Source organism: Euprymna scolopes, chromosome 10, assembly GCF_053919585.1.
Source record: "Euprymna scolopes isolate OS-2025 chromosome 10, ASM5391958v1, whole genome shotgun sequence".
In the NCBI taxonomy this organism is placed as follows: Eukaryota; Metazoa; Mollusca; class Cephalopoda; order Sepiida; family Sepiolidae; genus Euprymna; species Euprymna scolopes.
In genome coordinates, this window is record NC_136491.1 from 135690178 (window position 1) to 135715958 (window position 25781).

Sequence of the window (25781 nt, forward strand, 5' to 3'; positions counted from 1 at the left end):
CAAAAAAAGCACCATCCTATAAAACTTAGACGAGGAGAGTCATAGAAAAGCGCTTAATCTCTCTGTCTTGATATTAACTTTATCCGAAAAGAAAACAGCTAGTAAACATCAGTATATACAAGCCTATAAGGTGAGCTGTTTCTCTCAAATACAACATCTTCTGTTGTTCGCTTGCTTCATAGCGAGTTTCTACTACTGTTCCGGTAGTAATTTTTTATCCTCTAATAGAGATAGAGGCCATGTATATTCAGTGTTAATTTTATTTATTTTATTTTATGTATTTCATTTTTTTTTTCTTTTCTCTACGTTTTACTTGCATTTATTTGGTTTAATATTCGCTTTGTACTTTATAAGTCCCTGTAATGTAAGATGCATATCCAAATGATTAATTATCAGCAGCAGCGGCGGCGGTGGCCTTGCTGTTTTAACAGCATGCGCGACCACGGCTCTCCAAATTGTAGCGCCATGGTAATCTCGGGAAGACAAGTAAAGACGGTAGTTTCCCGTTGCTTTCCGTCTTGATTCGCGGATGCATCTCCTCTAGTAAGTTAAACGCGCCCCCATATACCAACCTGGAAATTCCTACAACTTGGCGCGGTACATACAGCGCCTAGTTGACCTATCTGGTACTGAGTAGGCTCATCGTTGCTTAACTTCAGTGATCTGGCGAGAACCGGTGTTTCAACGTGAATGTGCCGTAAATTTAATTATATATACACGTATATATCCATATGCATGCGAACACGCGTGTGTGAGCATGTGCGCACACATTTCTATAGTTTTTAAAGTTATGAGTAGGGCTGTGACAACAGCATATTCTTTTCATTATTTTGACTCTCGAGTGTGTATCCGTTGACATCTTATATGCTTTTATGTGGAGTTTTGTGGTTCTCGGTTGATTAACTGTGTCGGATATATACTCGAGAGTCAAAACAATGATAACAGTATGCTGTTGTCATAGCACTAGTTATGAGGCTTACCGAAAGTAAACCCAATGCTTATGGTTAGTAAGAATTGTAGATGATTCGAACTGAAATGTATTGTGTATTGTGATTAGGCATGTCAAATACTGGCTACTGGCTGGTTATTTTGGTCGCAATTCTGTTCCTTAAGCAGTCATATCACGTACCTAATTTGGATTACCAATGAAAGAACTTAGCAGTGAGTAGAAACATAAAGGGTGCCAAGATTTTACCTCAACTTTTGTATTTTTTTACTCTGTAATGTAAAACATTGATTAATTTTTAAAAAATAGGTTTCATAATCGTTGAAGTTATGCCTGGCGTCTGTTCCATATTGCCATTGATGTGAAAAGTGGCCACACCTCTTGAAACGACAACAATTGTTTGCGTGACGAAGCAGACCAACGAGACGACATCTTGATCGTTCAGACTTTAAATGGAATTCACTTGTTGACTACACGCGTCTCAGATAAAAAAATAAATAAATAAATCATTTTACACTCGTTTTAATCGATCGATGAACGTTTGTGTCACGCTCGACGACATTGCGCATGTCACGTTCCATGCTTCAATGAATTAAAAAACAAACTCAAAAGAATCAGATGATCCGATTTAAACACATAGAAAACATACTTAATCTAATGAATAATTTTTTCTATGACTTCAGACATACCTAGCTTCCGCCCTAAAATATCAATATGTAATTCTGAATAGCAAATTCCTTTTCCTTAGCGTTAATCCATGTTTTCGAAAAGAAAAATATAATTCGCTTTAAATTCGCTGTACACGTAGCTTCAACACACAATAGAAGCGTAACTGTCGGCCAAGCTCCAACCCCAGTCCCATCGCCGCAATGTCGCATCATCCCTGTGCCTGTTTTACAAATACTTTAATGGAATGTGTTCTAATGAACTCCTAGCACTTGTGTCCTCTCGACGTATATGCCCCTGATTAACCCGACAAGCAACAAAATCCCACCCCTTCATTATTGAGATCCGTACATGCCGGAAATCCTTCTACTCTAATAGTTTCTTTTCACATGCTGCTAGACTTTGGAATTCCTTCTCTGTTTCCCGTTTTTCTTACTATACTAACCTACAGAAGCTTCAATGTGATGTGAACAGACATATCACTGCTCAACTCCCCACAGTCCCTTGTTAAACATGATTTCAAATAGTAGCCCCTTTACGTTCCAATGCGCCTTGTTTGCGGCGAAGAAAAGTAATGGGATTATAATATAATTATTCCTGGTAGGAATATTTTTCGCAGGGAAAACATTTTTATTTACATAAACTGGTTAATCGCCGAATAGTAAAAACTGAGAAACGGTCTGTGATTGATTAGCCAATCAAAATAGAACTGATACTTCATTGGCTTGCGATACCGGCATAAAGGGAGCGGGTGAGTGACAGAAGTTGGCAACCAATCAGAAGTAGGAGTAGATATGACTAAAAAAATTCTTTACAGTTTGATCTTCACAAACGTATATTTTACAGTTCTCGAATCAAATTCCGTAACTTCTCTTTCCTTCATAACAAAAGAAACATTACTTTGCTTTGCTATTGTTAGGAAAGATATGATTTAGTTCATGGCAAAATTTTCTTGCTTTGGTGTTGCTGACAAAATTAACCATTAGACAAGTCTCCGAGTAAGTTGCGCCAACGATAATTTCTGCCTGGCTGAGCCTAGATGATGGCGGATATATATATATATATATATATATATATATATATATATATATATATATATATATATAAAATATAAAACTTATATATATATAAAACTTATATATATATAAAACTTATATAGATATATAGATATCAAACTTATATATATATATATATATATATATATATATATATATATATATGATTATTTGAAAAGGAGAAACCGAGAATTTATATATATATATATATATGTATATATATATATATATATCTAACTCATATATATATATATCAAACTTATATATATATATATATATATATATATATATATATATATATATATATATATGCATGATTATTTGAAAAGTAGAAACCGAGAATTCATAAAATAATGTTAATCAACGCTTCGTCCCTATTTCAGGGCATATCGTCAGGATTTCGAGGTAAAAATGTAGAAGAAAATGATCATAAAATCCTGACGATGTCCCCTGAAATAGGGGCGAAACGTTGATTAACATTATTTTATGAATTCTCGGTTTCTCCTTTTCAAATAATCATAACGTTAACCATTGCTTGTATGTTCATCTTATTTTTACTCATATATATACATTCGTGCATGCTTTTATCTATACGTATATTTTAATAACATTTTTTCCTCTAAGGAGCAAAGCCTATCTTTGAAACTCCATGGAATAAGGATCCTTTCACGTTCACTTCGTATTCCTTATTTTGAATAAAATATTGTAAATTCATGTGTGATCGAATGCTATATATGCCGAGTTTTAAATATTTTATAGTTTTGTATGGGGCATAATATAGGCCCGCCTTCCACTTAAGAATTCAAATATATAGCTGGGCACCCAGCGTTGCCCGGTAATAAAATACGCTTAAATATTATAGTTTTATTCATACGGATTTCGTAAATTCTCTATTGTTTTTTTTATATTCTATCCCATATAAAGTAGTAATTTCAAAAGTAAAAAAAAAAAAAAAATGACTTAGACGCCATCAGCTAGAATCGAAACAAAAACAATTAACGCTCCAACCTTAGTTGCTACCGTCTGAGCTATCATCAGATGGGTAAGCTAAAATAAAAAATACTTTAACGTATAAATGCATTTATAATCGCGCATGCGTGCAAGGGAATTTTAAGTCAACTTATGCCTGTCAAGTTCCAATTTCTTTAAAAGAATTACCCAATAGCAAATATTTTAACTTGCTAATAATAATGACAACCTTCTGTCTCGTGAGAAAATAGCATTTTGCACCTAGTTTGGTTTACTACAGCGTCTGCTGTGGCTAACCAAGTGTAGGCCTGGGCAGGTAATAATAGAACCTTGGTTTGCCCATTTGTCAGGGTCCCTCTCTCGGCGTTGCAGGCAGACTCCAACGAAAAGGCAAACCAATACGGTCGGTGCCAACGCGGCTGCAGGAGCTGCCGGAGAGATGTGTCAGAGCTTCACCATCCGCCTATCGGAATCCAGACCGGATTTTTTGGCGGGATTAGCTCCCTTAGCCTTTAACTTTCCCAAGGTAACCACAAGCTAATGACCCATAAAAAACGGTTCACAAAAAATGCAACCATTTGACTCACTGCGCGCCGCTCTGCGACCTCGATGCAGTTTGAAAAAAAAGTAGATGCAGTTTGAAAAAAAAGTAGATGCAGTTTGAAAAAAAAAATGGACGCAGATAGACAAACATAGTGAGTTTTATAAATAAGATTTGTATTAAAATCAATCTATGTTCATTAGACACCAATTAAGTAAGATTTTCAACATTTCAGTTTCTCTTTAAAGCCTCTTTGATCTTAAGCTTTCAAGTTTTAATGTTTTCTATAATCAAACTAATGTAATAGATTTTTATCCAAATTGGAATAAGGATTCTAGACACAAGGTTTATTATTATTATTATTATTATTATTATTATTATTATTATTATTATTATTATTGTTATTATTTACTCACTAGTAGTAGTCACACAAGTCATCATCAAAGAGTTCTCTTTGAGAACAACTTGTGATGTTTTCTGGGGTTTTAGTGACAACAAATCTCCCCAGATTTTCAGTACTTCCACCTCTTTCGATAACCTTTGCAAAAGAATTTGCGTTATCTCAACAGCCGCTTACCATTGACTTCTCGCTAGCAGCGATCATTGGTCTCCACTGCAATTGGGTGGCAATAACCGTCTCCAAGGTCCCAGTTTTCTTGTCCAGCGGAGGCCTGGTCAGCGGTCTCTTCTCAGTCTTTCCATCCTCCACGACCCTTCTCGGCTATTCTTTTTTTGTGGGGGGAGCGGTGATTGGATAATGGGAGGAGGAGACAGTGAGCTTATAGGTAGCAGCTTGATTGTTCTTGATCCATGTAACAATTCATGTTTTGTCTCTGCAACAGCTCGTCTGGCCCGCGCACGTGGCTTGTGTATTAGTTTCCACATTCGAGGGTTTTCCTTAATATTTCAGCTGTTTTCATTATTATTATTATTATTATTATTATTATTATTATTATTATTATTATTATTATTATTTCTTAAGTTTGATCTTGTTATAATGACATAAACGTTCTACATAGACTGTTTGGTCCGCGGAATAAATTTTACTTGTCCTGGAACGGGTATTCTTCTAGTTTAGTATAGTGGTGAATTCAGTGGCTCACGTTGATTCACCTAAATGTTTAGGTATATTTGATTCAAATAAAAATTACAAACTTTCCGTTTAATTTAGTCAGTACACTCTGATTGATTTTGAGGGGTGGAAGAGATTGAGTCTCATTGTTTTTTGTTTTTTTCAACCAAAACCTTTGATTACTCTTACGTGGATTATTTCGCCCAAATACCACATTCACACTGTGGATTTGAACCTACTTAAAATATTCCTAATGATTTTCGATAAAATTTTATTTGCATATATATACAAGAGAAATAATGAGGAGTAGAAAGATCTACAAACACCCCGAAGGAATGAAAAATGAAGAACCTAACAAAATGCTAATGGAGTAGGTTAGTAAGGCGCTCCCAACACTTTGCTAATGTCAAGCCGTCCACTGTTTTTTCTAGTCAACAGTCATGTCAGTTTCTAATTGGGAGAGAGAGCTAAGTGGTAGCATCAAAAATTAAAAGATCGGGATGGAATATGGGGATGAATGGAGTCCTTGAGAACAGATCAACGTCGGGTACATCAGCTAGATATCCAAATATACGTGTACACAGACACCCAGACACAAACACACAAATAAGTTAACTAGTACATATTTCTGTTTTATATGGGAGAGAAAAATATATTCTATACATTTAACCATGTAAACATATTTAGAAACACACAGAAGCACGCTCGCACGCAAACACACACGTACGTATGTACGCACGCAAACACAATAACAAAAAGTTAAGAACGTCTAAGAAGTTGAATGTCACAGATGTTTTGTTTTATTTTGTTTTTGTATTTTCCCCCGACCTGCGCCACTCTACATTTTGTTCGTTCTAATGCGATAAAGAAAATACAATAAGCGGCAACACGTTGTGCAAAATGGCGCAGATATCAATAGGATGTCGAAACAAAATGGCGCAGATATCAATAGGATGTCGAAACAAAATGGCGTAGACCGTTTGTAGTTCACTGGATGCCACTTTCTTATTACGTGACCATTTGGTGTTAATAAGTACTCATATCCATATTTTTTAGTCATATTCACGCCAAACAATGCGTATTGCCACTTTTACGTAAGAGACTATTATTTGGAACAATGTTTTGGGGCGATGAGCGAGATATCGGTTCACATTACATTTAAACTTCTCCATGTCAGTACAGTCAGGGAAGCAGGTAACAGGCACGGAATTCCAAAATTTAGCAGTCGAGGGAAGAAATTATTAAACTATAAGGTCTTCCGGCATCTAAGAACCTATACAGTGAAGGGGTAGGATTTTGTTGTTAAGTGAGTTTGTCGCTGGTATGTACGTTGATGGGGTACAAGGGCCGATAAGTTCATCAGAGCACATTCCATTAAAATATTTATAAAACAGGTATAGGTTGCAGCGATGGGACAGGGATTGGAGCTTAGTTGACAGTGCGGGTTTGCGGACTCTACTTTGAACTCTGTCCGAGAGGGAGAGACTAGTGGAAGATGTACCAGCCGAGATATGGCAACAATACTACATGCATGGTCGAATAGTAGCTTTGTAGAGGTACAGGATATTCTCGGGTGTGAATAAGATAGCGGGAACCCATCTTCTTTGCAGTAGCCTTTACAATGTCGTCAATGTTTTTATTCCAGTTCATGTTGCCTGTGATGTTAAGTTAAAACGTTTAAAGTAGCTTTCAGGTAGGGTGTTATTATTTATGGCTATCAGAGTTTAGAAGGCTTCTTGTAATTTTTAAATGAAGGAAGCTTAGTCTGAATAACATTAAATGCAACCATCGATTTACGACCACATTCCTCTGCGAACTGCGAGTTGTTTTCTAATTGATTTGCCATTATTCAGCTGCTTAGATATGTTTACATCTGTTTTTCTGTCATGCCTTTTATAGAACGTTGTATCATCGGCAACTATACTCATCTAAGACATAATGTTATCAGAAAGGTCGTTTATGAATATCAAGATTAATAGAGATCCAAACATCGACTTCTGAGGCACTCCCGCATTAATATTATATTGTTTAGATGTATGTCCATCAAAGACAACCTGGATTTTTATCTTGTCTAAGAAGGATCTAATTATATTTCGCATTCGTCCAGTAATACCGTAGGATTTAATTTTCAGTAGAAGTCCTCCATGACAGTTTGTAAAAGGCTTTGGATATATCAAAAGCTACAGCCTTGGTTTCCGCCACCTTATCCAGTCTGAACTATGTACATCCTCTGGTTTTTGACTGGTAACTAATGTGTATATATATATATATATATATATATATATATATATATATATATATATATATATATATATATATATATATTCTTGGAAGTTTTTTATCATTCGTTAGAAAACCATTTAGTCAGTAACTCATTCAATCACCTGCAATCACTGCATCAACTTGCTCTCTCGAATTCACTAGTACCAGTAATAATTTATTCTTTAAGGGATCATCAGTTGTTTACCATGAAACACTGCTTCGGGGATTTAAAAACAAAACAGTATATTACATCATGGCTCCCCAGCAGTGTTGATCAAACACCACCTCCCTTAATCTTGGGAAAAAAACATGTTACAAATATTAGATCTAGTTTCCTATTCTTAATTACTTTATCTAACCTATTCATGTTATAAAAAATGAATGTCTTACCTGTGAGATTCATCTGTTTCCAAAATCAAAATAGATTAAAAATCATGTTGGTGAATTTATTGAAAATACGATTAAAATAGTTTAAAAGTATTAAAATCACTAAGCCGTGACTTTCCCTTCATATTGAGCCTGATTGATGATTGTTTTTGTTTTTGTTTCGTTTTGTTTTGTTTTGTTTTTACATACGGATTATTAGGGATTCAATGATTGGGAGGCGCAGATCACAGTGTGAGACGGTTAAAATGCCGGTGTTTTTAATTAGTATATTCCTAAATTCACTTGCCTGAGAACGACTTATTGAATTCGAAAACTTTTGCGATTATGGAAAAAAAATTTTCACATTCGAACAGAACGTTCGAACATTAACCCGTCAAAAAGAAAAATGGATTGCAAGAGAAACAAAGAGGAATTGCCCCTGCTCTACTTTGAAATATATATATATATATATATATATATATATATATATATATAGAGAGAGAGAGAGAGAGAGAGAGAGAGAGAAAGATAGATAGATAGATAGATAGATAGATAGATAGATTAATGTGTATTTATTATTTATTTATTGTTTGTAAAAGTTAATTTTTAATTGAAATTTGTAAAAAAAAAAACAGTTGTATGCAGATATATTTTTTTAGTAATCATTTATTTAGTCATAATTCATTTATTTATTCATAATTCATTAAGCTTCGGCGATATGACGCCATCATCAGGATTAATTTCTTTTTTCTTCTTCTCCTTTCTCCTCATCATTTCCGGTGGCATGTTGCCACTAGAAAACTAAAGTCCATATGATCAGTATTTTACTTTCTTAGGGAAAACATATCACGAGGAAAGATGAAGGAAAAGAAAACAACGCAAACTAACCATATTGTTGTTGTGGTGTTGTCGACAAAACTTAGTTCATTATAAATAAATGTTGTTTTTTTTTAATTCTACATTGTGCTGGCTTTCTAAATTTATATATTTATATATTTATATATATATATATATATAAATATATATTTATATATATATACATATATATGTATATATATATTATTTACTATATATTTACTATAATCACTAAATTATCATTATTATTATTATTATTATTATTATTATTATTATTGTTATTATTATTATTATTATTATTTTGTTATCTTTATCATCATCATGACATTTTGACAACCTTAATAAACTATGATTCTGCAACACTTCAAAAATTATAATCATAACTTTTATAAACATACACTTTTTCTTTTAATAATGACATCGAATTTCTTTATAGAAAGATGTTTCATTCTGTCTAGACAATTTTCGGTCACAGTAACACGAGCTTTCACGCCCCCCTCAACCCGCTTGCTTGAAATCACTTTTTTTTTTAAGCCGAGGATGAAGGTCTCATTTTGGATTTCTCTCTTCTTACTATTAGATCCCATTTGACTAGGGACAGACTTCCCTTTGGACTGCCCGGAAAAAAATTGCATTATTTCAGCTGTTTTGTGAACTTTCCAATCGGATTTTTGAAAACTTTCCAGTCGGATTATATGCATCGTCACGCTGGATTTATCTTGGAATACATTCTATCTAAAGAACTATTTTGCATTTTGGATCAACTCTAGAGGAGATTCATTCAAGCTGAAATATTATGCGCGGGTTGTTTTTATATTAGTTTTTTACATATCCCATATTTTTTTATTTTTTTATTTGGCAATTTATAACTACAATAAATTGCGGTTTCACTCAATGCCTTAACTAGCAAATCCTAGCAGTGCTACAAATTTGCTGATTTCTTTATGTACTCTGATGAGAAGAATAATACGTTTCTTTGAAACTTCGCGGAATAAGGACTTTGTAAATTGTTTTTTGGGGTATTCAGTCGAACAATAAATTTTGATTGTAAAGCTCAACTTAGTTTTAATTTTCTTTATATTATTATATTTTCTTAATATTATTATATTTTATATATGTGTGTGTGTGTGTGTGTGTGTGTGTTTAGATGTGAAGACAAGTAACTATTAAGCACACAGAGAGTAATGTACAAATACGATATGATTTTCATTGTATTCCCTGAAAAATTTTATACATGTTATATAAATTTTATCAAATTAGGATGCATCTGAAATGTTAAGGGAGTTATAGTCAGTAACTCATTCATACGGATTTCGTAAATTTTCTAATGTTTTTTATATTTTATATATATATATATATATATATATATATATATATATATATATAGGCATCTATTGTTACATGGAATAGAGCTAAATCCATAAATAATTAAAGATGTGGCAGTATGCCCTCGTAGCCTCCGTAGGGATTCACTTAGAGATTCGAGAAAACTTCCATTGTTTTCCCTGATTTTATATAAGAATACACTTTTAGACTTGATGTAGATTCTCTAATCTTCTTTTTATAGGAAACATACAAACATTAGACATGTACACACAGACATTGATATATGAATTTAGGGATACATCGTTTCTTTAAAGATGTGGCATTAAACTAATTGACAGATTGTTCGCGTTTTTAATATATTTTCTAAGTTTTTTTTTATGGAAATCACTCCAGATAAAGCATGAAGCCACTTGGTGTAAAGAGCAGAAAAATACTACCTCAAGGTCAAAATCCCTGCCAACGATAAGTGTTACATGGAATAGAGCTAAATCCATAAAACAGCAATTCTTCCCTCTTTGTCAGAAACATCTTTCATGGAATGTGAGGAATAAAGGACAAAATAAAAGAAGCGACAATTAACTACATTTATAAAAGGACAAAAAGAAACAATATTAACACTTGCAAAATACAACAGAAGACGCTTTGGAATTCTATGTCGACACATGGGCGTTGGAACCAATTTTCTTTCTGGCCAAAATTAAATGTAAATTCTAATGAATTCAGAATAATCAAAATAAATAAATAAAAATCTATACGATTATATAAAAGTCACTTTGTGTGTGAGGGAGAGTTCCTTCCTTATAGGTTCCGAAACGGCTGAGCCCATCTTTTGCAAATTTCACCAAAGCTAATGTCTGGCAGTGTTCTTAGATATGTTTTGTACAGAAATCCATCCGATAAGTATCGAAAATCGAAAAAAATCCAATCCTAAAAATAATCTTTCTTTCTTATAGATAAAAAAGAATTTTTTACGTTACACCGGCCAAGAGAGATAATTCTCAGCAAATCAAGGGAAATTCAATTCTCGCCAACTCATTTCTTCTTTTAAAAAAGGGGAGTGCAGGACTATTGTGATCTATAAATATAGTTCAGCGTTAAAGTATTCGACCCTAGATCGAATAGTCCCCTGTTGAAGCCCGGATGTACCTCACCATTTTATTTCAATTTTTTCTTATTAATCAGTTCAATTTACAATCAAAGAAGAGAAGACGTACCATTTCAAATCGTTGCAAATCATTTCTTTTTTTTACATATTTTAAAACTAAATATTAACCAGGAGTGATTTTTCCAAGGCATTCATCGTCAAGCCCAAATATCAGCTGACGTAATACTGTAAACAAACACTGATAGAATTTGATGAACAACATTATAATTATTTTATTTATTTATTTTATTTTTATTTATTTTATTTTATTTATTTATTTATTTATTTTATTATTTTATTTATTTATTTTTTTTTTTGTGAATTAGTCCACCGGCCAAATTAACTCTCGTAATATATAATAATCAATAGAGGATTGATTCTATAATAATACATACGCAATCTGCATGAATTAAAATATCATGTTTAAACGTATTGTGCGACCGGACTACGCCGGGCATCCAGTTAATAATATATGAAAAAGAAACTTTTAAGGAAATCATAGCCATTGTAAATTATTCTATCATGTATTTGCGTTGACTTAAAATTACAACAAATTGCAGTCTAACATATTGGGCCGAAGAAGTTTAGCTAATACAGCTATAGTTAAGACATGTATGCACATATGTAGTCAGAATGCATGAATACCAATATGGTCGTCATTGTCGGCGTCCACTCATGTATGATTATCGAGTTCTGTCGCTTTTTTTACTTTTTCTCATTCCAAACAAGGCCTATTGCGGCTTGGTCGTAAAGGTTTCTATTTAGAATTGTATCTAACAGTAGACTATGTGAGAAGTTAAAGAGCGAGATGTTTGTTCGCGTTACATTTAAATTCATGCAGTCGGGAAAGCAGAAAACATGGATGGAATTCCAAAGTCTAGCAATCCGACGAAAGAAACTAATAGAGAAGAAAGCTTTCCGGCATCTCTGGAACTGAACAGTAAAGGGGTGTGATTTTGCTGCTTGTCAGGTTAGTCGGGAGTCAGTATGTCGTGGGGGTACATATGCTATGAGTTTGTCAGAGCACATGCTATTAAAGTACTTGTAGGGTAAGCATATAGATGCAACATTGCGGCGATGAGACTGAGGTTTGAGCTTCGCCGACAGTGTGGGTCCTATTAGATTTGAAACTCATTTTTGGGTCCTGCCTAAGAGTGGGAGACACCAATCCAAATATAGTAACGATGCTCCATGCATGGTCGAATTGTGACTTTGTAAAGGTATAGGATACTTTGTGATGTAATTTCCCACCACCACAAAGGGAGTCCACCTTCTTTGCAGCATCCTTGGCAATGCTATCTTTTTCATCTTTTTTTATGAGTGATATAATAAAAACAACGTATACGGCTGGAGACACGTAGATATTTGGGCACATAGAAGATATTGTACAGATTCGGTACCGCTTTCATTGTTTTCTCTGAAGAATTTCATACATATGATATAATTTTCATCAAAATATGATGTATTTGAAGGTTTAAGAGAATTATATCTTCATAGGCCTAAGAGAGATAAGTTATTGGAGAACATTTCCACTGTCTTCCCTAATAAACGTTATAAAAGAATTCTCTAATAAAAATGTACACAATAAATAAATATATGCATGTGTTAGTAAGTGCTGCGCTTGTGCCATCTCTCTCTCTCTCTCTCTCTCTCTCTCTCTCTCTCTCTCTCTCTCTCTCTCTCTTGCTGAACTGACATCACATTCGTAATAATTTGCACAACTGTACATTCGGTTAAATGTATAGGTTAAATTCAGTCGGTCTTGGAGTCATTCATGGTCACAAAAGGTTAAAAAGCTTTAAAAGCTCTTTCTAATCTTCGGATTCATTTTCATATCAGGATTTCAATCCATCATTTTTTTTTTTTTTTTATTTACGTACAAGTGTAATTCAATCGCTTAAAAGTTCTATAGGTGTATGTATCGAACGTCGGAATATGGAGTTACAGTCGTGTGATCCCTGGCCTTGGTAGAGGCCATTTTTGGAGCGTATTTGTGTATAGCCAAATAATCACACCGACAACATTTAATATGAATCGGAGTAAAAAGTTATTGTTTTAATGAACGAAGAAAATAAACGGATATATATATATATATAGTAATTCATAAAATATATATGGCGATTAAGCTACACTGAATATTCTGCGTTTCATCCACTATAGGCATAAGCCTGACGAATCCTATAGTGGATGAAACGCAGAATATTCAGTGTAGCTTAATCGTCATATCTATTTTATAAATTACTAACTAGCTCTACCTACCTATTGAGCACTTTTGAAGTAAATACTTAAAGTTTACGCTTAAATCTATACTTTCGTATATTAAGTTTATGTGAGTAAATGAAGTAGTTATATATATATATATATATATATATATATATATATATATATATATATACGATTGTTATTTCGCTCCCCATATTGAGGAGTGAAATAGCGAACTGAGTATAATACAATGCTCTCTGTGTAAACAAACGGAGCTTAGGCGTTTTGGCAATGTTTGATAATTGTAATTTCACATACATATCTTAGCAGCAGGCAAAGTAACGATTAGAGGCCCCAAGTTTCAATCTTGGTTTGAGATAGTTGCTAGTCTAGATGCACTGAAGAGCTGTGATACAGCAAAACAGTTTGTCTGTGAATGACTATATATATATATATATATATATATATATATATATATATATATATATATATTTCTGTGGAAATATATTTTATTTCCTTATAATATATACCAATCATTGTTTAAGAAGTTCAATGTAATTACAGGTCAATATAGTGAATAAATGACAAAAGACTATATTCCAAAGTTCATGATGTTGACCATCTTATAATTTGTTCCTTTAATTCAGTTGACATTTACAATTATTGATAGTATCTGTTTCGTAGCGCAAAATCAATCACGTAATTATTATATCAATTGGTGAATCTATTTTGCCCTTAACTCATAAAAAGGAATGCATAGGGTAGGAGGGACTAAAGTAAAAGTAAATCGGAAGTAAATATAATGTAAAATATTATTTCTAAATAACATTTATAATTCTTAATAAACTTAAGGTAAAATAGAATTAGATTTAACTTAAATATACATTTATCTCATTAAAACTAAAAGAACATATTATTATGAGATTAGGAAACTCTGAAACCTAATTATTAGGTAATTAGGATCTATTCAATGTTTAACTAAAATCATACTTAACTAAGTTACTCGTTCTAAAATGTTTATTAATACTAGATTGTCGAATATTGAATTAGTAAAACTATGTGAAAAGTAAACTTTAAAATATTACTTTCAAAATAATAATAATAATAATAATAATAATAAGAAGAAGAAGAAGAAGAAGAAGAAGAAGATGATGATGAGGAGTGAAATGAAAATAGTATATATTTTATATATATACTAGCATATTAGTCCGGCGTTGCCCGGGTGTTTGGAGTTGTATGTTGAGCAAAAAGAAAAACGGTCAATTTTTTTAACTTTGACCCCTATTATGACCTCTAACATTTATTGTTTTGGGCTCAAATCGAGTTATTAAGTTAGATCCATGTCCAAGGTAAAATTTCAAGTGTTTATACCCAAAATTGTCGGAGGAGTTTGGTAGAGTTCTCAAAGATCAAATCGTTGAAATTTGACTCATTAATAGCCACATTTCTGGCCGAAAACGGATTACAAAGATTTTCCCAAATGTCAGTACCCTGTATATCAAATTTCGAGTCTGTAGAATGAAAAGTGACAGAGTTATTGTGTCGGGAAATACACACACGCGCGCGCACGCACACACACACACACACACACACACACATACACACGCACTTTCACTTTTATAGATATACTAGTATTTCAGCCCGGCGTTGCCCGAGTGTTTGGAGGTGTATGTTGAGCAAAAAAAAAAAAAAGCCGTCAATTTTTTTACCTTCGATCCCTATAATGACTCCTTAACATTTATTGTTTTGGGGCTAAATCAAGTTATTAAGTTAGATCCATGTTCAAGGAATCTATATCTAAAATTTCAAGTGATTAGACCCTAAATTGAGGAGTTCAGTAGAGTTCTCAAAGGTGAAATCGTTGAACTTTGACCCCTTAAAAGTCAAATTTTGGGCCGAAAACCGATCACAAAGATTTTCCCAAATCTCAGTCCCTTGTATATCAAATTTCGAGTCAGTAGACTTAAAATTGACAGTTATTGCGTAGGGAAATGTACACACACAGACACGTTCACTTTTATAGATATACTAGCATTTCAGCCCGGCGTTGCCCGAGTGTTTGGAGGTATATGTTGAGCAAAAAAAACGTGGTAGTAGGAAGGCAGGCTCGAACCCGTACCGCAAAGGAGGAAAAGAACGGGAAAAACCTGACGTCTTTGCTGTTACGACCATCGCCAAACCGGAAGTGACGTAGGTTTTAATTAAGGCTAGACAATCGATAGGAGAGGATGATTTTCGAAAATATCGGCGAAAAAGGCGACCCCCCTCCTGTAGAAAAGTGCCCAGTTGCAGGTGAAGTTATTAGTGTTTTTAGCCAATTTTTCGATATTTGTCGTCTGAAAGGTCGAACTTCAAAACGATACTGATTTTGTAAAAATACGCCGCCTCTGTCGACCCAGACCGTTTAAAAAGCTTGCCCTATCTCTGAATACCCTTTATCTAAAATTCCAAATGTTTAGACCAGAAATTGTCTGAGTAATTTGGTAGAGACTGCAGAAGTCATTTTTTTATAACTTTGACCCTTATTATGACCCCTTTGATTGAGGTTGAGGGCTCAAATCAAGTTATTAAGTTAGATCCATGTCCAAGAAACCTATATCTAACATTTTCAAGTGTTTAGACCCAAAATTGTCGGAGGAGTATGTATGTGTGTTTGCATGTCTGCCTAAAACTTTCGGCAGAGGCGACGGATTTTTACAAGATCAGTATCATTTTGAAATCCGGCCTTTCAGACGACAAATATCGAAAAATTGGCTAAAATCATTAATATCTTCACCTTCAACTGGACACTTTTCTACAGGTAGGGGCGCTTTTTTCGCCGATATATTCAAAAGTCATCCTCTCCTTTCGATTGTCTAGCCTTAACTTAAAAGTACGGTTTGGCGGTGGTCGTAACAGCAAAGACGTCAGGATTTTCCCCGTTCTTTTCCTTCTTTGTGGTACGGGTTCGAGCCTGCCTTCCTACTACCACTTTTTTTTTTGCTCAACATACACCTCCAAACACCCGGGCAGCCCCGGGCTGAAATGCTGGTATATCTATAAAAGTGAAATTGCCCGTGTGTGTACATTTCCCTACGCAATATCTCTGTTAATTTTCATTCTACAGACTCGATATGTGGCATTTGAGTTAATCAAGATTTTGGAAAATCTTTTTAATCGGTTTTGGGCAAGAAATTTGGATGTCACGGGGTCAAATTTCAACGATTTGACCTTTGAAAAGTCTACCAAACTCCTCTGCCAATTTTGGGTCTAAACACTTGAAATTTTAGATGAAGATTACTTAGACATGGATCAAACTTCTTAATTTGATTTCAACCCTAAACAATAAATGTCAAGGGGTCAAAATTGGGGTCAAAGTTTTAAAAAAAATTGACCTCTGCAGTAGCAGTGTCAGAAATTTCGTGAAAATAGTGAATAATTCCACCCCATCTTTCCAAGCTTATAACTCCTCGAAAAATGTAATTCAAGCCCTAATTTTTTATTTAATTAAAGGAGCAAGGACCAAGGTTTTATTAAAAAAAAAACAAAAAAAAAACAATGTTTTTTTTTTTAAAAAAAGGTTTTAAACTTCGGACTTTACAGGTAAATTTCTAAAAAAGCGATTTTTTTTTTGTTTTAAATTTGAATATATTATTTATTGACCCTTTCTCTTCAATTTGTGCGACATAAATTAATTATTTACTTTTTAATAGACATTTCAAAATGGGTGACACTTGGGGGGGGCGTGAATTTAAAAAAAACGTTTGTCTAAAATATTATATTCGGTTTATTGGAAAGAACATAAAATTTCACATTGACTCTGAAAATATCGTAAAAATAGAATCAATAGAAAAATTTTGATAGATTTTTAAAGTTTAAAAATTGAAAAATATTGAGTTCGGAAAATTCATTACTGTTTTTAAAAAAAAAATATTTCTATTACTTTTAAAACAACTGTAATAGTTTATTTTGGAAGTATAATCCATAAAGAAAATAAATAACCCACTTTTAACTGCGAAATTACGAGATTTTTATATTGTATTCGCAGTTTCGTGTTAGGGGTGCCAAAAATTCCTACAAAAATTCTGATACTGCTACCTCTGCAGTCTTTACCAAATTACTTGGCCAATTTTTGGTCTAAACATTTGAAATTTTACATAAAGTGCAATAAGACATAGGGCAAGATTTTTAATCGGTTTCTGGCCGAAAATTTTGCTGCCAAAGAGGTCAAAGTTCAAAAGATTTGACCTTTTCAGACTCTACCAAACTCCTCTTTTTCCAATGTTGGGTCTAAACACTTGAAAGTTTAGATGTACATTACCTGGACATGAGTCAAACTTTTTAATATATATATATATATATATATATATATATATATATATATATATATAAAGTTATGAACAGTACATAGGGCCCGAGCAAAGCCGGGCTGAACTGCTAGTAAGAAATAAAAATATAAAAGTTATTTTAATGTTAGTAAATCTTAATGGTTAAAATTTTAATTATGTGAATATGTGCGTATTTGGCAGCGTGGTATTGTGTAACTTTCATTTGTTCTTGTAGTGCGTGTGAAGTGCGTGTTTATACACGCGCGAGCTGATGGAGTTGGATATGTGAGCCCTGGAGTTCTTTCGCCTTACCATTTGGTTCAAAGGTCGGGATAGAGTTTATTTCTTTTTCTTCTGTTTGTTTACGGCATGGTCATGTTGAAACACTGATTCTCATTAAATCACCGAAGTTAAGCAATGTTGAGTATGAGCAACACCAGATGGGTGACCATCTGGGAGTACCAAGCGCTGTATGTAAGAGGACCTCGACACTTCCTACAAGAATTTCAAAACTTGAAATCGTTATCTTTCTTAACTAGGACATTTCATGCGAGTGGGATTGCTTCCGAATTTAATATTCCCATAACACTTCCTCCTTCAGAAGAAGGCGGTTCAACTCGCCTAGAGTGAATGCTGAAAATACCAGGAAATAGTAATCATACACCAAGGATGCTTTATAACGAAACAATCTTTGTGTCGATGAATAACGTGTAGATAGACATTCATCGGTAACTTGAAATGCAAACTGTCAATTTCAACTTGCCGACATATTTTTACTTCTTTCTGCGCATGCACAAATTCAATTCATTTATTCACGTCGTCTATAATATAAATCTCACCTGTCTGTTTAAATGTGTGTGTGTGTGTGTGTGTGTGTGTGTGTGTGTGTGTGTGTGTGTGTGTGTGTGTGTGTGTGTGTGTGTGTGTGTGTGTGTGTGTGCCTAAAACTTTCGACAGAGGCGACGGATTTTCACGAGATTGGTATCATTTTAAAACTCGATGTCTCGGACGACAGATATCGAAAAATTGGCCCAAAGCATTAATTTCTTCATCCTCAATTGGTCATTTTTCTACAAGGAGGCGTCGATTTTTTGGGAGCTATTTTTGCAAGTCATCGTATCGGTTGGATTGACTTTGCCTAATTTTAACGTTCCGAACTTCCGGTCGCGTCATGGAGTTGCGGTAAGACGTCAGATTTTCTTTCACTTTCTTTTTCCGCCTTCGCGTCTCGGGTTCGAGCCTACTTGCCTACTACGACATTTTTCTTTTTTTTTTTTTTTTGCTCAACCCACACCTCCAAACATCCGGGCAACGCCAGGTACCCAGGCTAGTTTAATATTAAATGTTTCTTACCTATCTCGGTAGGAGATGCAGCTGTGGCGCTAAATGTTTTGGTTTCGATCCTAGTTGATGATACCCAAGTTATTTTTTAAACTTCTGAAATCAGTACTATATATTAGGTACAATATAATATTCAGTAGAGAATTGGCTCTGTAATGATAAATACGAAATCTGCATCAATTAAAATATACTTAAGCTTTGTTAAAAGAATAAATCCGATGGGATTTATTCTGAGCACTACCAACTTTATAGATCGTGGCAGTATCAATTTGACCTATAAAGAACACCTCTTCATAAATGATGGCTGCTTGAAACTCTACTATATTTTTTTTCAATAGTAATTATCGGCAACCAGTCGAAAATCTTATACGAGAAAATTTGAATTAAAAATGCTGCACTTGCTAATCCTTCTAAATCTCTTCGGTGTAAAGTTGCTCTAATCGTATAGAGATGATACGTAACTGTATTAAGAGAACACAGGACTGAAAGGGCGGAGTGGTGAACCCATTTTTTTTTTTTTTTTTTTTTTTTTTAGTCATTTCAATAATCCAATAAGATGGATCGAATCGATTTTTTTAAAAAGGAAAAACATCCATTCAGCAAAAGATCAAAATTGATATTTAATGTAATAGCTTGCACCTTACTACACTTACGTATGTGTGTGTGTGTGTGTGTGTGTGTGTGTGTGTGTGTGTGTGTGTACGTGGTGCGTGTGTGTGTGTATGTGTGTGTGCGTATGTGTGTGTGTGTACGTGGTGCGTGTGCGCGCGCGTGTGGAAAAAACAACATATGTTCATCAATGTTTCGTCTTTATTTCAAGACTTCCTCGATATGATTTCGTACGTATATTTTTATCAGATCTCTCTCTCTCTCTCTCTCTCTCTCTCTCTCTCTCTCTATCTCTCTCTCTCTCTACATATATATATATATAAGCGAGATAAGACACTGATAGAATTCAGATTTGTTTCAGAATTTTAAATTTAACCACGAAACATATATATATATATATATATATATATATATATATATATATATATATATATACACACACACACACGAGTGTAGTTCCAAAAGTAAAGCGTCCTATTTTTTTAACTCAAAATGTTTAGTGGTACCATTAAAGCCAGCGACATTTTGTGCTCCAGTATTTATAGTCACCACCATTCCCAATGCATTTATACCAGCAATTCAATGACGCATATCTGCTTCTGACGTACGTCCATGACAGGAGTGGATTTCTTAGCGTCTCACGCCGTCATTATCTACAACAGACAGATGAAACTTTCAGGTCATGAATGCATAAGTTCATTCATCATAACGGTGCAATTTGCAATACTCTCTGATCTATTCGGACGGAATAAAAAAAATAGGAATCATTACTTTTCGAACACCCCCTCCCCGTATCACGAACAAATTCTTATCTTCAGATTTGAGATGTAAACAAAAAACCGTTTCTCAAATGGATAAATAAGAAGAAATGATAGTTCAATCTTTCATCGTTTCAAAAATAAGATTCGACGATGCTTATGAAAAAAATGCAAATAGTATAAAGAGTACAAATAAATACCAATTTATATTTCTGGATTTTTTAGATGGGGATTTTATAATTTGGATTATTTGGACTACTTCTCTCATCTGGGATACTATTCTTCTCACAATGTTTCGGTCGGCGTAACCTCCGACCTTCTTCTGGTGTATCTTGTCAAATTTAGACATTTTTCTGTCGAACTCGAATATCTGCACGGATAGACAGAAGCGTCTGTTTAATCAGAGGGAATAAAATACTCTCGTTATTCATGGCAGACGATACTAAGCATACAATTGGGAATTACTTAAGACATCTAGCCGGTCATGGCAGACGGAACGAGAACATGCTTGCCTCGTAAATCAAATAAAGTGTTCCGCTCAACATTCCGGGGGTTACATCAGCTGAAACTTTGTGAGTATAACACTCAAGATGAAAACTGTTGTCTAAATAATCGAAATAAAACAAAACAGCGATTTGTTTTTACAAATGAGCGATACAAAAACACAATTCAAATTTGTTTCCATTGTCCATTTATTAAGGATTTATACACAAACAACTGAATGAATTATCAACCGAAATTTTGTATCTCTCATTTCTTAAGGTCAATTGCGTTTTCTTTGTTTTTAGTCTATGGATTTTAGGTCTTACGAATCAGTGTTCCAGAAAATTCAAGCTGTCCTTGAACCTTGGTTATGTAGATAAATGAAAAAACGAAAAAAAACTCATTTTTTTCAAGAATGTCCAATACGTGGGTAGAGTTTTATATATAAAAAATATAAACATTTGAAAGAACTTATATGAATTGATCGACGTTAACCTTTTGCCAGCCTTTAATAATGATTAATAAAATAAGAAATTTAAAAATAAAACTATCCAAAGAAACGGTCAGTTTGTTTAACGAGTATATGTGTGTGTGTGTGCGCGCGCGTGCGTATGTATATGTGCATATGTATATGTGTGTGTATGTGCGTATATAAAATTATACTTTCGTATATTAATTTATGTGATTAAATGAAGTACTTATATATATATATATATATATATATATATATATATATATATATATATATATATGAGTACTTCATTTACTCACATAAATTAATATACGAAAGTATAATTTTATGCGTAAACTAAGTATTTACTTCAACAGTGCTCAATACATAGGTAGAGCTAGGTAGTAGGATTCGAACTCGAATATTAACATCGTAAAAACTACTGCATTATTAACGCATACTCTGCCTATTCCATTTTCTGTCAATCACATATTTCTATTAGCGTACGAACAAGCAATAAAAGAACAGAATATTATTTAATTCAATTTAGGTGAACAAAATTACGATTGGTCGTTACAATAAATCTACTGTTCCAGTCTAAAAAAACTTCATAAGGCGACAATAAGCCTCTGGTCTTACTCAAAGCCAGTCTTTTAGTCAAAAATAGTTGAAACGCTGGTCTCAAGTAAGATCAGAGGTTTATTGTTGTCTTTATAGCCTGAAACAGAAGATTTATTGAAGAGACTAATGCTAATTTTGTTTACCTAAATTGGTTAAAATTATATATATATATATATATATATATATATATATATATATATATATATATATATATATATATATATATATATATATATATATAGTAAGTAAGTTATAAAATATATATGGCGATTAAGCTACACCGAATATTCCGCGTTTCATCCACTTATGCGCATAAGCCTGAAGAGTCCTAGAGTGGATGAAACGCGGAATATTCAGTGTAGCTTAATCGCCATATATATTTTATAACTTACTAACTAGCTCTACCTATGTATTGAGCACTTTTGAAGTAAATAAGTTTACGCATAAATTTATACTTTCGTATATCAATTTTATGTGAGTAAATGAAGTAGTTATATATATATATATATATATATATATATATATAGAGAGAGAGAGAGAGAGAGAGAGAGAGAGAGAGAGAGATATGAGTATGTTATTAAAAGAAATGTCCAACTTCGTTTTGTTTGTTTGTTTGTTTTACGTCATATCAACCATTTTTCATATTTCCCTAACATTTTAACCGACTCATTTGCTATGATTTATTCGACAAAGGTTACTGTTCTACGTATTTCTGAGGGACTTGTGCGTTCATGCCTTTCTCCTGTGTATTAGTGCGTAACTAACCATAATAGATCCGATTTGTTCGGTTTGTTTGTCTTTCTCGCTGTTTTTTTTTTTTTTTTGCTTTGGGTTTTGTTTTTGTTTTGTTTTTTTGTTTGTTTTTTTGTTTACTTTTTGTTTTTTGTTTTTCTTCGCGTTTTTTACTCAGTGACTAAATTGTATTACATAACATTTGTAAGTCCGTTGTTCTATCCAAAAGCTTTGTTTGATTTAAAATAATTATTGACTTATTTTTTATTTTTATTTTTTTTTTTACGGTTTCATAAAAACGGGGTCCTGTTTACAAGAGTGATAGAATCTCAAAAGCAACCCTGATTTTTTTTCCATCATTAATTTTCCCGTTAGGTCAAGCGGAAAGATCCGATCAATTTCGACAGATGCGTCGTTAAACGCTTCATATAACAGTTGTGTTACAGTGTTGTTTTCGCTAATCTTGACGTCAGCTGGCGGGAAAACAATCGATTGCGGCTCACGCCAATCCTCATTAGAACTTGTAGCATCTTTAACTAAACTCAAAAACGGATAGCTAAATACAGCTTTTGCGGTACGTAATAAAATACTTTTTAATTCTTTAATTTTTCTAGCCCAGCCTTCAAACTCCTTTGATTAACATTTGCACACAACGTGAATTGAAAAAATACATTGCGGACATTGACAAGACCGCTGCAAAGAAGGTATGCTCCTTCTACCGTGCTCGTAAATGACACACATCATAAGCTATCCTATATCTTTACAAAACCACAATTTGTCCATGCATGGAATATTGTTGCCACATTTGGGCTGATGCATCTATCACTAGCCTCTTACATTTAGACAGATCAAAGTGTAGTATCTGTTCTTCAGATGCTGCACTTCCATTTCTTGTTCTCTTTCGGTGGGGGAGAAATCCTTCACGACTGAGACAATTTTTATTTTTGTACCTTTTCTCCACGTTAAAAAACGACCCTGGTGTCTAACTCTGTCCCGTGGGGAGGCATAGTAAATAGGTACATTTAGACAGAGTTTTCATGCTAATGTCGGTCAAGTTTCAATCTTTTTCTCATCCCTGAATTATTGTCACCATGTGCTTTATTTGAATGTGTTCTGATGAATTCATAGCACTACGCCCCCCTCGATATACATACTTCTGATTAACATGGCAAGCAGCAAAATTCCACCCTGTCACTGTTGAGATCACTAGATGTCGGAAAGCTTTCTACTTTAATAGTTTCTTCCCTCAAACTACTATTTGGAATTCCATCATGTTTCTCTTTTCCTGACTGTATTAACCTGTAGCAGTTACAATGTAATGTGAGCCAACATTTCGCTGTTTAAAATCACCCATTAAACACGATCCCAAATAGTAGCACCTTTACGTTCCAAGTAGCCATATCTTTTATGTGGGGTGAAAAAAAAAAGAAAGAAAAAGAGTAACGACTTATAAATGTGTAAAACCAATTCTCGAGTTTATAAGGCCACTCTGTACAGGGGTTTGTCAGAAAAAAAAATTATCAAAATTACAACCCATAGTAGTTTTTTATGAGGAATGGTGCATCTTCTCCAAGTGATGTAACCTCAAGTAATAGCACGAAGCCGGATACTCCACCAGACAAAGGGAATTTTCGTCCTGGAATCCAATGTATATATATATATATATATATATATATATATATATATATATATATATATATATATATATATATATATATATATATATATACGCGTATGTATATACGCTAATGACATGGTATATATATATATATATATATATATATATATATATATATATATATATATATATAAAGTGAAATCGTCTGTCTGTGTTTGTGTATGTCTGTGTGTTTACATTTCCCTACCAAACTACTCAGTCGCTTTTCAGTCTACAGACTCGAGATTTGACATAAGGGGTATTGAGATTTGGGAAAATCTTTCAAATCGGTTTTCGGCCAGAAATTTGGCTGTCAGGGTTCGAGTTGACCTTTGAGAAGTCTATCAAACTCCTCTGCCAATTTTGGGTCTAAATACTTGAAATTTTAGATGAGGATTACTTGGACATGGATCAAACATTTTAATTTGATCTGAGCCCCAAACAATAAATGTTAAGGGGTAACATTTGGGGTCAAAGTTTAAAAAAAAATGACCTCTGCGGTCTCCACTAAATTACTCAGACAATTTTGGGTCTAAACATTTGAAATTTTACATAGTGTATTCAAACATAGAGTAAGCTTTTTATTCGCTTTTTGTCCTAAAGTTTGGCTGCCAAGCGGTCAAAGTTCAGAAGATTTGACCTTTGCGGCCTCTTGCAAGCTATTCGGCCAATTTTGGGGCTAAACGTTATAAATTTTACATATAGGATATTCATACATGCAGCAAGCTTTTTAATCAGTTTTTGGGCGAAAATTTAGCTGTCAAGAGGTCAAAGTTGATAGAGTTTAGTTTATATATATATATATATATATATATATATATATATTGTTTTTAGGGATACAAAATTTAAATATTGCAATTAGGAAGGGAAGACTTTTATGATTCACGATTAAAAGTAAATTTGTATATATATAAATATAAATGTATATATATATATATATATATATGTATATATATACACACGGCATAATCACGTTGATCCACTGGTTGTCACCGAAGTTAAGCGACGTTAAACCTTGCTAGTACCAGATGGGTGACCATTTGGGAATTGTAGGTGCTGTATGTTCTCTCCGTTCATCTACAACGACGACTCAAGAAAGAAGTGTGTAGTTGGAGGTTGCGCAACTCTTCCCACAAAAATTCCACGCGGAGACACCTACAGTGGGTATCTATAGTCTGTCACGACTGTAGGAAGCTACCATGTGCGTGTATATATATATATATATATATATATATATATATATATATATATATATATATATATATGCCTGTATGTATGTATATATATATGCATGTATCTATATATATATATATATATATATATATATATATATATATATATATATATATATGCATGTATCTATCTATCTATATAAAAAATAAAAAGTACAATAAGTTTACCAAGGTAATCAAAATGGT

At 33.4% G+C, this 25781-nt stretch overlaps 1 protein-coding gene across 7 annotated transcripts in view; it reads left to right on the plus strand.

The window, feature by feature from the left end:
- The window catches only part of LOC145286286 (uncharacterized), a 144842-nt gene that overhangs the window by 74558 nt on the left and 44503 nt on the right, over nucleotides 1-25781 (plus strand). The window contains exon 1 of one of the 7 annotated variants that reach the window (XM_080135144.1): nucleotides 17947-18037. The exons of 5 other annotated variants lie outside the window; for them this stretch is intronic. The gene's annotated coding sequence lies outside the window, so the exon portion shown is untranslated. Of the gene's footprint in view, nucleotides 1-17946; nucleotides 18038-23137; nucleotides 23281-25781 lie in introns of those variants that run through there. One more of the 7 variants, XM_080135142.1, reaches the window with a different exon arrangement.